The sequence below is a fragment of the Microtus pennsylvanicus genome, chromosome X (genome assembly GCF_037038515.1).
Source record: "Microtus pennsylvanicus isolate mMicPen1 chromosome X, mMicPen1.hap1, whole genome shotgun sequence".
In the NCBI taxonomy this organism is placed as follows: domain Eukaryota; kingdom Metazoa; phylum Chordata; class Mammalia; order Rodentia; family Cricetidae; genus Microtus; species Microtus pennsylvanicus.
In genome coordinates this window covers 10,509,432-10,521,764 of record NC_134601.1, presented here as the reverse complement: position 1 = coordinate 10,521,764, position 12,333 = coordinate 10,509,432, and the positions used below count along the sequence as shown (strand labels likewise).

General features: G+C 34.4%; 1 pseudogene; it reads right to left on the bottom strand.

The window, feature by feature from the left end:
* Positions 1–5,941: 5,941 nt before the first annotated feature.
* Positions 5,942–6,998, bottom strand: LOC142840697 (lys-63-specific deubiquitinase BRCC36 pseudogene; annotated as a pseudogene).
* Between the last annotated feature and the right edge of the window lie 5,335 nt (positions 6,999–12,333).

Here is a 12,333-nt window from a genome sequence, read left to right as displayed (position 1 = left end):
ATGGGTACACCCACTGAAACAGTTAACGTGAGATAGTGGGACCTTACAACTCCAGCCGGACAGGGAAGGAAACAGCATTGGTCCAAACTAGTCTCTCTTAATGTGAGTAAAAATTGTATAGCTGGGGCAAACTGTGGGGCTACTGGCTGTGGCACCAGGATTTATCCCTACTGATTGTACTGGATTTTTTGGAACCTATTCTTTTTGGATGGACACCTTTCTCAACCTAGATATAGTAAGGAGGGCTTTGGATCTTCCCCCAAAGCAATGTGCTTTACCCTCTTTGAGTAATGGATGGGTGTGAGGTGGGGATAGGTTGAGGGCATGGGAAGAGGGAGTAGGAACTGGGATTGGTATGTAAAATGAAAAAAAAATATAGTTTGTTTTGTTAAAAAAAAAGAGTTAACGGTGACTTCATTGTGGCTGTGTATATCTTCTGCAATTTATGTTGGTTATATTTTATTTTATATGCTGTATGATACGGTGGCATAGAGTTCAGGAATATCAACTAAGTTGACAAAAAATTCAAGGATGAGATCCCCATAAAGTCAGAAGTTAAATTCATGTGGTAAATGTTGGGAAACCTTCCAAAAGCAATTTCTAAATCTGGTCTTCTAAATCTTTAATTTTTTTTAAAAAAAAAACAATTGTTAGTTTTGGATTTTTTTGACTTAATTTGAATTGCATCTATATTCAAAGAGGAATAATAATTACTAACATCCTTAATATTTTCACCATTTATAATATTTTTTACAGTGAATATTCATAGTAGTCTTGGTCATAAAATTACAATTATTATAGTTTTATAGATTTAAAAGTCTGAGCCATAGGAATATGACATGCCCAAGATAGAATTTAGAAGTGTAAAACATCGTAATTTGCTTCCAGGATTTTCAACACATAGAGAAGGTACCTCAAACCTCATGGTATTATAATTTTCCTTTTTGCTAAGGAAGTTTTTTCATTTAATTTGATTTTCAAGACTTTCATTCCCCATATCCTAAGGAATATTTTTTTAAGTGTCTCAAGGTGTAGTTATGGAAATCACTGTCAAAAAAATCCAAGATAGGAAATAAGAATTATGTCCATTTTTCAACATTAATAATTGCACACTGATGAGATTTTCATGTGTAAATATATACGTAAGCAACCAATTGACCTTCATCATGTGTTTTACCCTACTACTTACCCATCAGATTTTGAAGACACTGCTGGATATTTGTTCTAATTTTTCTCTCTTTATGTATTAATCAAAATATTGCTTTGAATACACACCTTCCTTCAGTCTAGTAAGTTTCACAGTACCTTGGAAATATGATACCCATTACTCTGTAAATTTGATATTCCCTTCCCTGTGGAAAGGAAGCTTTATAAGTGGGGAATTAAAGTTGGCACATATCTGATACCACAGTAACTTGGATGATTTTTATTTCTGATTGGAAAATACATATTCATTCACTATTAAATATTATAGACTATACAGTATCCTTTGGGGAGTTTTTATACAAATAATATTCTACTGAAGATAGATTTTCCCCATAAACATATTTGGATAATAATGATGCTCTGCCATGGGTTTTAGTAGAAACCACCCAGGTTCAAAAGTTTAAAATTGAAATCCATTATATAGCTAGGGTTAAAAAAATAATTTATAAACAAGGATAATCAACATAAAGTTAGTATGTAAATATATGTGCTTTTATTTGAGACTTATTATTTCAAGAAAGATGAACTCTTTGACAGTATTCTATTATATACAAAAATTCAAGGTAGATATTCAAATATGCTCATACTTAAGGCCCAGTGCCTTAGCATATGAAGATAATTTGTTCTTTCTCCAAAGTATTCTGTGCATCCAAGAAATACTTGTAGTTGAGTGAATTATAAGTGGGATTTGCAAACTCAGAGTTTATTGACAACCCAAAATTAAAGAACTCTTAAGTATCTCTCTGTTTTTACAAATGACTGCAGAAAAATTAAAAAAAAAATTCTTATGTAAAGGACTCTCCCCTCAGGTCTAGTGATGTTTTGACTCTTAACATGTTTTTCCTTTGGAGGAATGGTATCTGTGTGTATTGACAGAGATTTCTGTCCTGCCTGGTCCTGCAGTCATTCAGTCCCAAAGAAACACACAGAGGTCTACATTAGTTATAAACTGGTTGGGCTATTAGCTCAGGCTTCTTATTAACTCTTACATCTTACATTAACCCATAATTCTTCTCTATGTTATTTATGTGGCTTGGTACCTTTATCAGTGAGGTGTTCTCATCTTGCTTCCTTTGTATCTGAGTGACACCTGCAGAGTCAGCTTTTCCTCTTCCCAGAAGTCTCCTGTTCTGGTTGCCCCACCTATACTTCCTGCCTGGCTACTGGCCAATTAGCATTTATTAAACTAGTACAATGTACAAAACTTTACAGGGTATAAAACCATTATCCTACAGCATTTGTGTAGATATTAATCATGAATGAACAACTTATCTTTGGATTAATTATATAATTATATATATTAAAATGTATATGTTCTTATTTGTAGTTATTTTTTTTATTTGAACTAGTGTATTATAAGGAAAAGTGTGTGTCTTAATGTTATTTGCAAGAGACTATGCTCACAGTTTTGTGATAAGCTGCTGTGAACCTCATGTAGACTTTTCAAGATAACCTGGTTATTATTTGTAAGTGTTTTCACAAGTTATATCAAGAAAGAACAACCAGAAAGTAAGTTTACTTTGGTGTTTTAATATTACATCATGGGTACAGGTACATTTTAGAGAGAAAGAGCTCCCTGTTCCTTACTTGTAATTCTTCATATGGGGGTTGTAAGAACAAATATCTTTTGATATAAAATTATTTTTCTACACATTGATTCTCAATGTCAAATAAAACCTTTTATTTCAGCACTTTCTTTAAAAATGTCAGAATATTTACTATAGAAATATCTATAAAGGTATACATGTGCAAGAAATTGACAACTAAATGACCACTCATTCCTTGCTTTCCCTCAACTGTGTAGAGATAATTCAATGAAGAATAACATTAATGATGACTATTATAAAAAGGAAAATTATTTGAGGATAAGAGAAACTATACACTTTTGTGTAAGGTTCCAAGGTACAATAGGACCACAGGGGAAAACCAGGCATCTGGTGAAAGCCTTTTGCCTACAATTTGGGGAATGGGAAATAATCCTTTGTGGTTTGTTTATGTAAAGCAATGTCATTTTTATCAAATCTCTCACTTTACTTCTCAAAGATTGTAGAGACATTATTTGGTTAAAAATAGAGCAAGTAAGTGTGTCTAAACAGAAAAGTTTAAAATATTAACTAAATTCAAATCTAAATGAATTATTTAGACATATTTGTGAAAGATATGTCCTTAAGCATTGACTGAAACTTTACATATAATACTTAGATTCTCTTAAGTAAGGTAGCTATAAAAAATTCTGTAAAACAGACTCTTGTGCATAGTACAAGTTAATCAAAGTACATGTATTATTTTTATAAACATCAAGATTGGTTACATAAGGCAGGTGTTGTCTATGCTTCAGTAATGAGATGAAAACATTCTTATTGTGATTGGAATTGAGTACACAAAGCTTTTCTACTATTAAGGGATAGTTACCATTCAATAGGAAAAATATGGACATAATGTGTTTCTCAATTTGTAAATACCATATTGACCACAAAATAAAAATCCCATACTCAGGTAAATTCAACTTCTCTAAGTTTAGCATAATGACAGGGCAATGTACAAGAATCCTGAATTCTTTCCCGGCTTCGAATAAATCCCACTAGTGAAGTTGAAACAACATTCCTTTCTTCTATTTCATTAATTAGTATCCTTACTTATTCCAAGTCTATTGCTATCTATTTTCATCTGAGTGGTTGATAGTAGTTGATCCAACATATTACCTACATTATCTTTTGTACCTATGTTCAACAACAATTGATTCACAAATTACTGCCCTTTGTGTGAGAACACTATAGATATGAAAAAATTCTCTTAGGGGTTTCTTAGTATTCATAGCCAAATTATGTCATTATAACAGATTATTTATCCTGAAAAGAAAAAGGGTTAAACAAACAACTATGTGCTTGAAATTTTTATTTGAAGTCAATGGCACCACAGTGTGTCAATACTTTATGCTTTTGTATCTGTTTCTGGTTCATATCTCAGAAACATCTGAGTCTACATGTATCTCTAACATGCAAATATCTTTGGACAAAAATATTCAATGTTTCCAAACCTCAATTTTCCTTCCAAAATATGGGAAAAGTGCCGCAAACTGAGAATATCATTGAAAGGATTTCAGGATCTCTAAATATAAACTAACTACTGCTAATATGGCCTGGAATATATTTAGTGCTAAAGGAGGATCGTCATTATTAAAATCATGATAAACTCTAACTTCAGTGCATGCCTGAATACTTTATCCTCTGTTTTACTTTTCAGTAATGCTAGGATACTTTTCAGAAGAGTACTTTTTCAGTCTGCCTCATCATCAACTGTAGTAAAAATGACTATTACCACAACAATAAGCATTTGGTTTTGGTTTTCTTTCTAACTTATCCTTTGATATTTAGCAGCTTAACATATACTTATAATGATAAAATTTTACTCAGTGTGTCCTTTGAAATTTTATTATAATAATATTAGGCTAGATGCTTTACTTTGTTATTTCAGTTAATCCACCTAGCAATGCAGCCTATGAAATATTAATACATTAATTTTATTCATGGTGATGGTGAGTTTTAGAAAGTTTAAGTAACTTGCTTTTGATTATGTGTCTGGTAAATGGCAATATTATGATTTTATCATAGATATATTGGAAAACAGAGCTACTTATTACTCATCACATTTAAGTATTTCCAAAATTTGAATATTTAAAGTCATGTTAAATTACAGGTTGCTATTATTATTGTTACTATTATTTAATAGACCACTGAGTGCTGCAGTTGCCACTGAGGGGCAGGGGCAGCTCTCCCATTCTTAGGACAAGATTTCCCACCTGCAGTAAAAAAGGGGAGTCATCTTTCCCTCACCGACGCAACTGTGTGATAGATAAATAGCTCTCTCACTCCCTTGCCTTCCCGACTAGCTCACCTGCACACTACCAATGGAGTCAGCTCTTCTGTGCTGCCTAGGTGAGGTGCTAGAGATGTTCATAGAGTGGGGCCAACTTTGCAGATCTATCCTCACTGTATTTGGTGGAAAAAAAGAGCCATGAACAACAACACAAACCAACAGGCTTCCTTGCCACAGATTCAGGCATAGTTCTTGGCAGCAGCCCAGGCCCAGATGACACAATGGCCCAGTGTGTCAGTGCAGGGCACTCAGATCTATATGACCCTGAAAGCAGTATGGCACTCACACACTAACTTGTCCCTAGGTGACAGCCCAGACCTATCGTTCACATGGCCTTTGCTGGCAACATGGGCCATAGATATCAACCTGAACCATAAATATCAGTATGGACCCTGAACCCAAACAGGGCACTTAGATCATCATGAAATCTTACTCACTGTTTGGTCCTTGAACATCAACATGGTTCTTGGTAGCAGCACAGATCCTGGCAGCAGGAGCCATGGACAGCATCACAGACCCTGGCTACAGCTGGGCAGTGGACACAGGCATGACCTCTGCCAAAGTTAAGTCCATATGATGCCATGGTCCCATTGGCAGCATGTGTCAATTAGGTCTTTAATACTGAGTTCTTCATTGTGACTATGTTTTTCTAAGCTACTAACTTTTTTTTCTCAGAAATCTTGTTTACATGGAGTGTTATTAATGGATCAGTAACAGTCTTTTTTTTTTTACTTATCAAACATTTTATTCCCAGATATTCCTTGCTAATAACCCTTACAAAATAACTTTCATATTCTGTAAATCATCCTGCATGTTTTCTTTTACAGCAACTGTAGGCAAGAGGATTCTATAAGCTCTAGAAAAGTTTTAGGAAGACATCTTGTATTTTTATATACATAAAACTCTCTGTTGGGATATAAAAAGTGCTCCTGAATTATCTGCCTACATAGGAGTTGTATATAGTTTTGAACCATATTCATCACACAAACTGAGAAACAATATTATCACATTTTTGTCCTCTTGCTTTATTCTAGGGAAGACAACTCTTCCATAAGCTCTTCTTTTTCTTGTTGCAACTCCTGCAAATGCTGCTGGTTTTGTTCCAATCTGTCCTCCAACCACTGTAGTAGAGGCCCACTGACTGCTGACATCTGACTGCACAAATTCCTGTTAAACACCAAGCCATTATGGATCTTGGTTATTGAGTCCAGATGTGTAAGGCTATAAATCCTTCTATATGCATCCTGCTCTTCCTGACATAGGATCTTTGGCAGTTCTACTGCTGATTCAAGGCATACCTTCCCAATAGTGATATGAGGTAAAATATGGATTGGGATTTCAATTCTCTCATACTCTGAGCTTTTTGTGCTTGTATGGATTGGAAGCAAGTGTAGAGTACCCTACGAGTCTCTGTGTTTTTGTCTTCTATGAAACAAGAAAAAATAAGTCCTACGAAGCATTGATCCATCATTTGGTACCTGACTTGTGTACGAACATCAACATGGGAAGGCCAAATGGTTATGTGAGGGTGAGAATGATACCAGCCAACAACTCTCATGGGACGACCTGTTCATTCAGCCAACCTTTCTGCTTCTGTTAAGGCTGCAGACAGCTGCTCTGGAGAAATTTCTACACGGTCCTTTCTCTTGTCAGAACGTCACAAGATAATGACAGAATGGATGTGCACAGTTCTGATGGTATCCATCTTTTCTGCAACTGTGTGCATTTCAGTTCCAGTGTATGTAAATTTGGAGTCACTCCTTATGTCATCATTCAACTCCCCTATACATAGACCCATCACCTCCTCCTTTTCAGTGCTCAGAGCATGGTTGTGACAAACTAGGAAAGCGTCAGACTCAAGATGAACCGCTTGCACAGCTTGCATCACCTGCACTGCCATCTTTGTCGGTTCCACTCCGATCAGTAACAATCTTAACAGGAAAATTTGTATATTCCATTTATGTCAATGCATTTGCTATGTCTAAAGGATCTAGGTAATGTTTTGACCATTAATATATATTTCAATTGGTTTACATAGCAGACCCCTATAAAGTATACAATTGGAATATATCACAAGAGATTAGATTTTCTTTCAATAATGTAAATAGTTCTATATTGAAGAATAATCCTCTGGACACTGTGAATATGTATTAATCTCATTGGGTAATAAAAAGCCGATTAGCAGGTGGTCAGGCAGGAAGTATAGATGAGACAGCCAGCCACAGAGGATACTAGAATAAAGACGAGCAGTGTCAGGGGAGACAACAATGGTCACATGACAAAGCATAGATGATAAATGTGAGTTAATTTAAATGTAATAGTTAGCTAATATCATGCTAGGCTTGAGCTATTGGCTTGGCATTTATAAGTAATTATCAAGCCTCTGTGTTGGTAATTTGGGAGTTGCTGGCTGGACAGGAAAGCTCCACTAACATATCTATAGTTTTCCCATAGTGTCTAACTAATTCAATACAACATCATGATAAAACTGATTCACTTTACTGGTAATTGCTACACATTTATGAGAAAGAAGCTGTCTAAAAACGATATCCTCTTTCTGTAGGTATGCTGCTATGTTAAAACTTTAAAACCTTCACCCAGAGCCAGGAAGCATCACAATGAGATACAAATCAAATCAGTTAAGGTCTCTTGCAAAAAAAAAAGTGAATGTGGTAATCTTTAGGCTCCCTCCTCTTTTGATAGATGAAAATAGAATACTTGCAGCACTCTAAACTGTCCTTAAGAGTATTCCTTGAATCGTTTATGTTCAACTCCTTCCTTATGCTTTCAAGAGGCTCAGTGTCACTCTCACCATTCTTAGAATTTAACCACATTCATTTGAATTATGGTATTTTTAAAGATCCATCATTCTTCTTATACTAATGTCATATTCTATAATTTCTGATGATTTATCAGATCTTGCCTTCTTAATATTCACAGCAAAAGTTTCATTCTCCAGATAATTGGGATTATAGACAGAAAATAAACTTAATTATAGAAGTTATTAGAATCACCATTCAGGGTAAGGGTAGGTTATAAAGCATTTTTGGGTAACTAACTAGATACTAACAAATGTGTAGGCCATTGTACATGGCTCTCTTCCATTATAACCAGCAGTTTATAGAACCAGGAAATGAAGCTGCACAATATTGATTGCTGTTCTGAAGAAAGCAATCTGAGTATCTCTGGGCTTAGATGGTGACATGACATTCTGAACTGCCTGGAAGGTTTTAAGACTACTATATAGGTAAATGCATTTGGGTAAAGAACAAACACTTACCATTGTCACCTTTCTTTGGTGTACTGAAGTAACATGAACAATTTTTAAATTGCACAATAAACCACTATTTGTTATCCCTTTCAGATATGATTGTGAATGTTGGACTTGTTTTTAAATATTAGTTTCCTTGAGTGTAATAGAAATAAGGCATGATTGGTCACTAGATACATTTGTCTCATTGATCAACTTATAAGAAGTTATTTAAAAATTAAGTCTGGGGAGAAGTATTGTAAATGAAAATTTCTCTTTTTCCTTCTGTTTAAAACCATTCTATTATAGTATTATTTAATGTGAAAATTGTATGGCTACAGATACAATTTAAAGATAAAAAATTAATCCACATCTGCTTATAAACTACATATACAGAAAGATATTCTTCAGGGAACTTGTCCCAGAAATGTCAAGAAACAATATAAAGCTTACCTAAAAAATACACCGCCAGAGTGTTTCCCTTAACCATTTTTCTTTAGTCATTGTCCAGGCTCACCTTTTAAGTATGCTTCACATTATCCTTTAACAATCTGTAACTATCTGTTCTCTGCAATGTAGACTGTGTGGCTTGTGTGAATTCATTTGATGGAGATCTCAAGAACCTAGGTCACACGGGAGACCAAAATGTGATCCAAGTAGATTCACCACTAAATCAAAAAGGAACATTTCACTGAACTCACCAAGGTATGCTTAAAATTACCTGTAATTTAAGGAAAATTTTATTTCAAGAATGAAATAATAAGACATTCTGGCTCTTTTCACTAATAGAAATCTTGAGAGTCATATTAGAATTGTAAAATTTTATTAGGAAATTCAAGGTTCCCTCTTGAGCTTCTAGTTTCAATAATTAAAGATTTTAAGAATGGGATTAAAAATAAGACTTGAGAACAACTTTATTAGAGTTTAAAAGAAACATATCAGGGAAGCAGGCGGCAAATCTTAGCAGCTTCCTGGAGAAGGAAGATGGAGAAGAGAATGTGGAAAAAGCATGCCATCTGAGACAAGTTGGAAACCATATGGTGGGGAGGGTAACTTCTGAGAAAGAGTAAGGAGGTTGAAAGTACCAGAAAAAAAAATCTTAGAATCTAACTAGTGTCTGAAAGAGAGAAAATAATAGAAGGAAAAAATTATATCTTTCTGAGAAGATGCAGAAATATACCAGCAGAAACTACTACTAGCTTATAGTTATGGCTAAATGGGAGTAAGATAAAAATAAATTATCTCATACAAGGAATAGCTTTCCTTCCTATCTCTTTAACATGGCTTAAGTTGAGCACACTTGCCCTACTGATAATATTATCTTCTAGAGTGACATGCCCTTAGTCAGGTCATTGACCAAGATGAAGTGGTTTGTTAGGTCTTGACCCAGGACAGACATGCCTTTCTTTTAAAAAACAGGCAAGGTTTTTCTTAATGGGCCTTGCTACATTGACATTCTTCTCTCAATGGAGTTCTAAATTTTGGAAACAGAATAAATTGCTTGTGCCCTTATTCACCAAATATACAATAGTTACATTAAAAAAAAATGGCTGTTCTGTTTGACATTTTAGTTCATAGAACTAATTCACCAATTAATTTGTCCATTGCAGCAGTTTTAATAGCTATTCAGTGAAGCTTATAGATTGATTTATTTTCCAATGAAGTTTAGAGTTAATGAGGTAAATGTTAGGAAAAATGTGTCTGTCAAATTGAGTGTTTGGTCTGATTTTAGCTTGTTCTGCTATTTTAGAAATTTTGTGTAGGCTGCTATGCAGAAAATTCATTGATTTCTCTTGGAAAGCTATTTCTAACTTCTGCTGTGAGACTGAATATTTAGTAATGCAAAATAAAGCATAAAATATGTTATAAAATTAATTAAATGTTTGTATTTTAATGTAAATCACTGAGACCTAATATAAAGAATCATTTTCATATAACCATTGAGTTTCTTAAATAGATTTTTTAAATTTACCTTTCAAATAGGTTTTGTGCTATATTTGGAGATTAAAGATTTGTTAGAAACCAGAGATTTACAGGTAAGATGTCCAATATCCATAATAAAATCCACATGAAACTGTTAATCAGAATGAATATTTTTATGAGCAAGCATCTCCTGACCAAATTACTGGGGCAGGATGACAGGCTTGAACCTTGAAATTGAAGAGCCTTAATAAGATAATTAGGGAAAATGGAACATCATACCTGAGACAGAATAAAGGACTTTGATTAAAAAAATATCTGTTTCCTTCTAAAACCTGGAGAAGCACTTTATTAAGATAGAAAGCCTGATATGAGAGAATGGGAGAAAGCCCTATGATCACTTAACATGTTAGGTCTCAAACCCAGGAGAAGGCTCACTCAGTATGGGTGAATCCTCCAGCAGTTCTCACCCAGCTCCCTACCCAAAACCTTTTCCTCCCAGGGATTGTGTCTCTGTGTCCCTTTCCCCAGGCTCTGATCCGTATGTAATCTCAGCCATTTTAGCTAAGCAGGTCTCTTGGTCTCATTGCCCAGGCCCTCTCTCTTGGTGAGCTGGTTCTCTTTCACTCTTCTTCCCCCTCTGTTCTCCCATGACACTGTTTAGTCTGCTGGCCATGTTCACCCTGAACTTTTCTCTCTATCTGTTCTTGTCCCTTATATGATCAATAAAAATCTTCTCCATAACCCCATTCAGTTTAGACACTTCCAGATGCCTCTGGTTTAACTATTCCTCATATCTATAATAAATACCCTTAAAATACTTTAAAATGGTCATATCCTAATTTTCTTTCATCATGGAAGGAAGCTGTCTGCATATATTAATCAACAGGTAAAAATTTTCCGTAATATGTAAAATTTGGAATATTGCAGATCACGTTGTTTAATTATAACTTTGGGCCTATCTTGAGCTAATACAGAAAAGGGATTCTTGACATACTTTTTATTTCAGTCCTAACATCCTGATAAACAAATATCTTTGAAATGTACTAAATCAATAAAACCTCCTTCTCCACTGAAGGACTAAGAATACTATGAGAAAACATATGAGGCCTGTCTACAAGTGGCTTCATTGATTTGTCCACCAATACATTTTAGATTTGCCTTGATTTATAACTTTCTTTGTTCTCTTAATAAAAAACTTTATGATAGCACTTCCATGTCGGAATATAGAAGCTAGAGAAATCAACTCAATATTAATTAAGTCATGGCAACTCAAATTTGACTCCAGGTTAAACCATTTTCCCTTTAATGGGAGAACTGTGTTTTTTAAAAGTATGAACAACACACACTGCAATAGCAAAACTGTTAAAGGAAGTTTCCAGATAAAGGTGTTGTGCTAAAAAGTCAACAGAACAATGACTAGTGGTCCTACCATCCTCCAAAGCTTGTTCTAGAGCTTTCCATCACAGACAACTCAATGGAAATTTTAGCTCAGCCAAAATGTGAAAGGTTTTTCCTACTGAAGCAACATGTAGAGACTAGAGAAGAGAACTAAAACTGATTGTAAAATTGTGTAGACACAGATTGCAAAGTTAACTAGGGATGAATAAAATCTGACACCATTAAAGGAACAAAATAAGGCTTGACCCTCAAGGAACTGCAATTTTAAATATTATGACAAAGAACTGAAAACAATCACAATGAATAAATCACCAAGTCACTACAATGAAAGTAATAAATGTTTGTTTTCTTGCTATGCAAGTATATAGTCATAACATGATCATTTAAAAAACATAAAATGGCAACTGTGATTATGAAGCTATGAAATGAAAATAAAAATATATCATGAGGACTAATCAGAAAATAAATTCCTGGATCAATATACCTTCTTAGTCTTGGCTTAGTGATTAGGAATTTTATTGGTTGCTGGTGACAATCCTGAATGTAATAACTAAAACGTACTTAAACACATGCTTAGTTTTCTCAGGTTATGAACAATGCTCATGTATCTGAGTGCTGAAAGTATAACAACAGTACCCAAATGATCCTTTGGGGTTCTTGTTTCATAAAAGTGTCTGTGA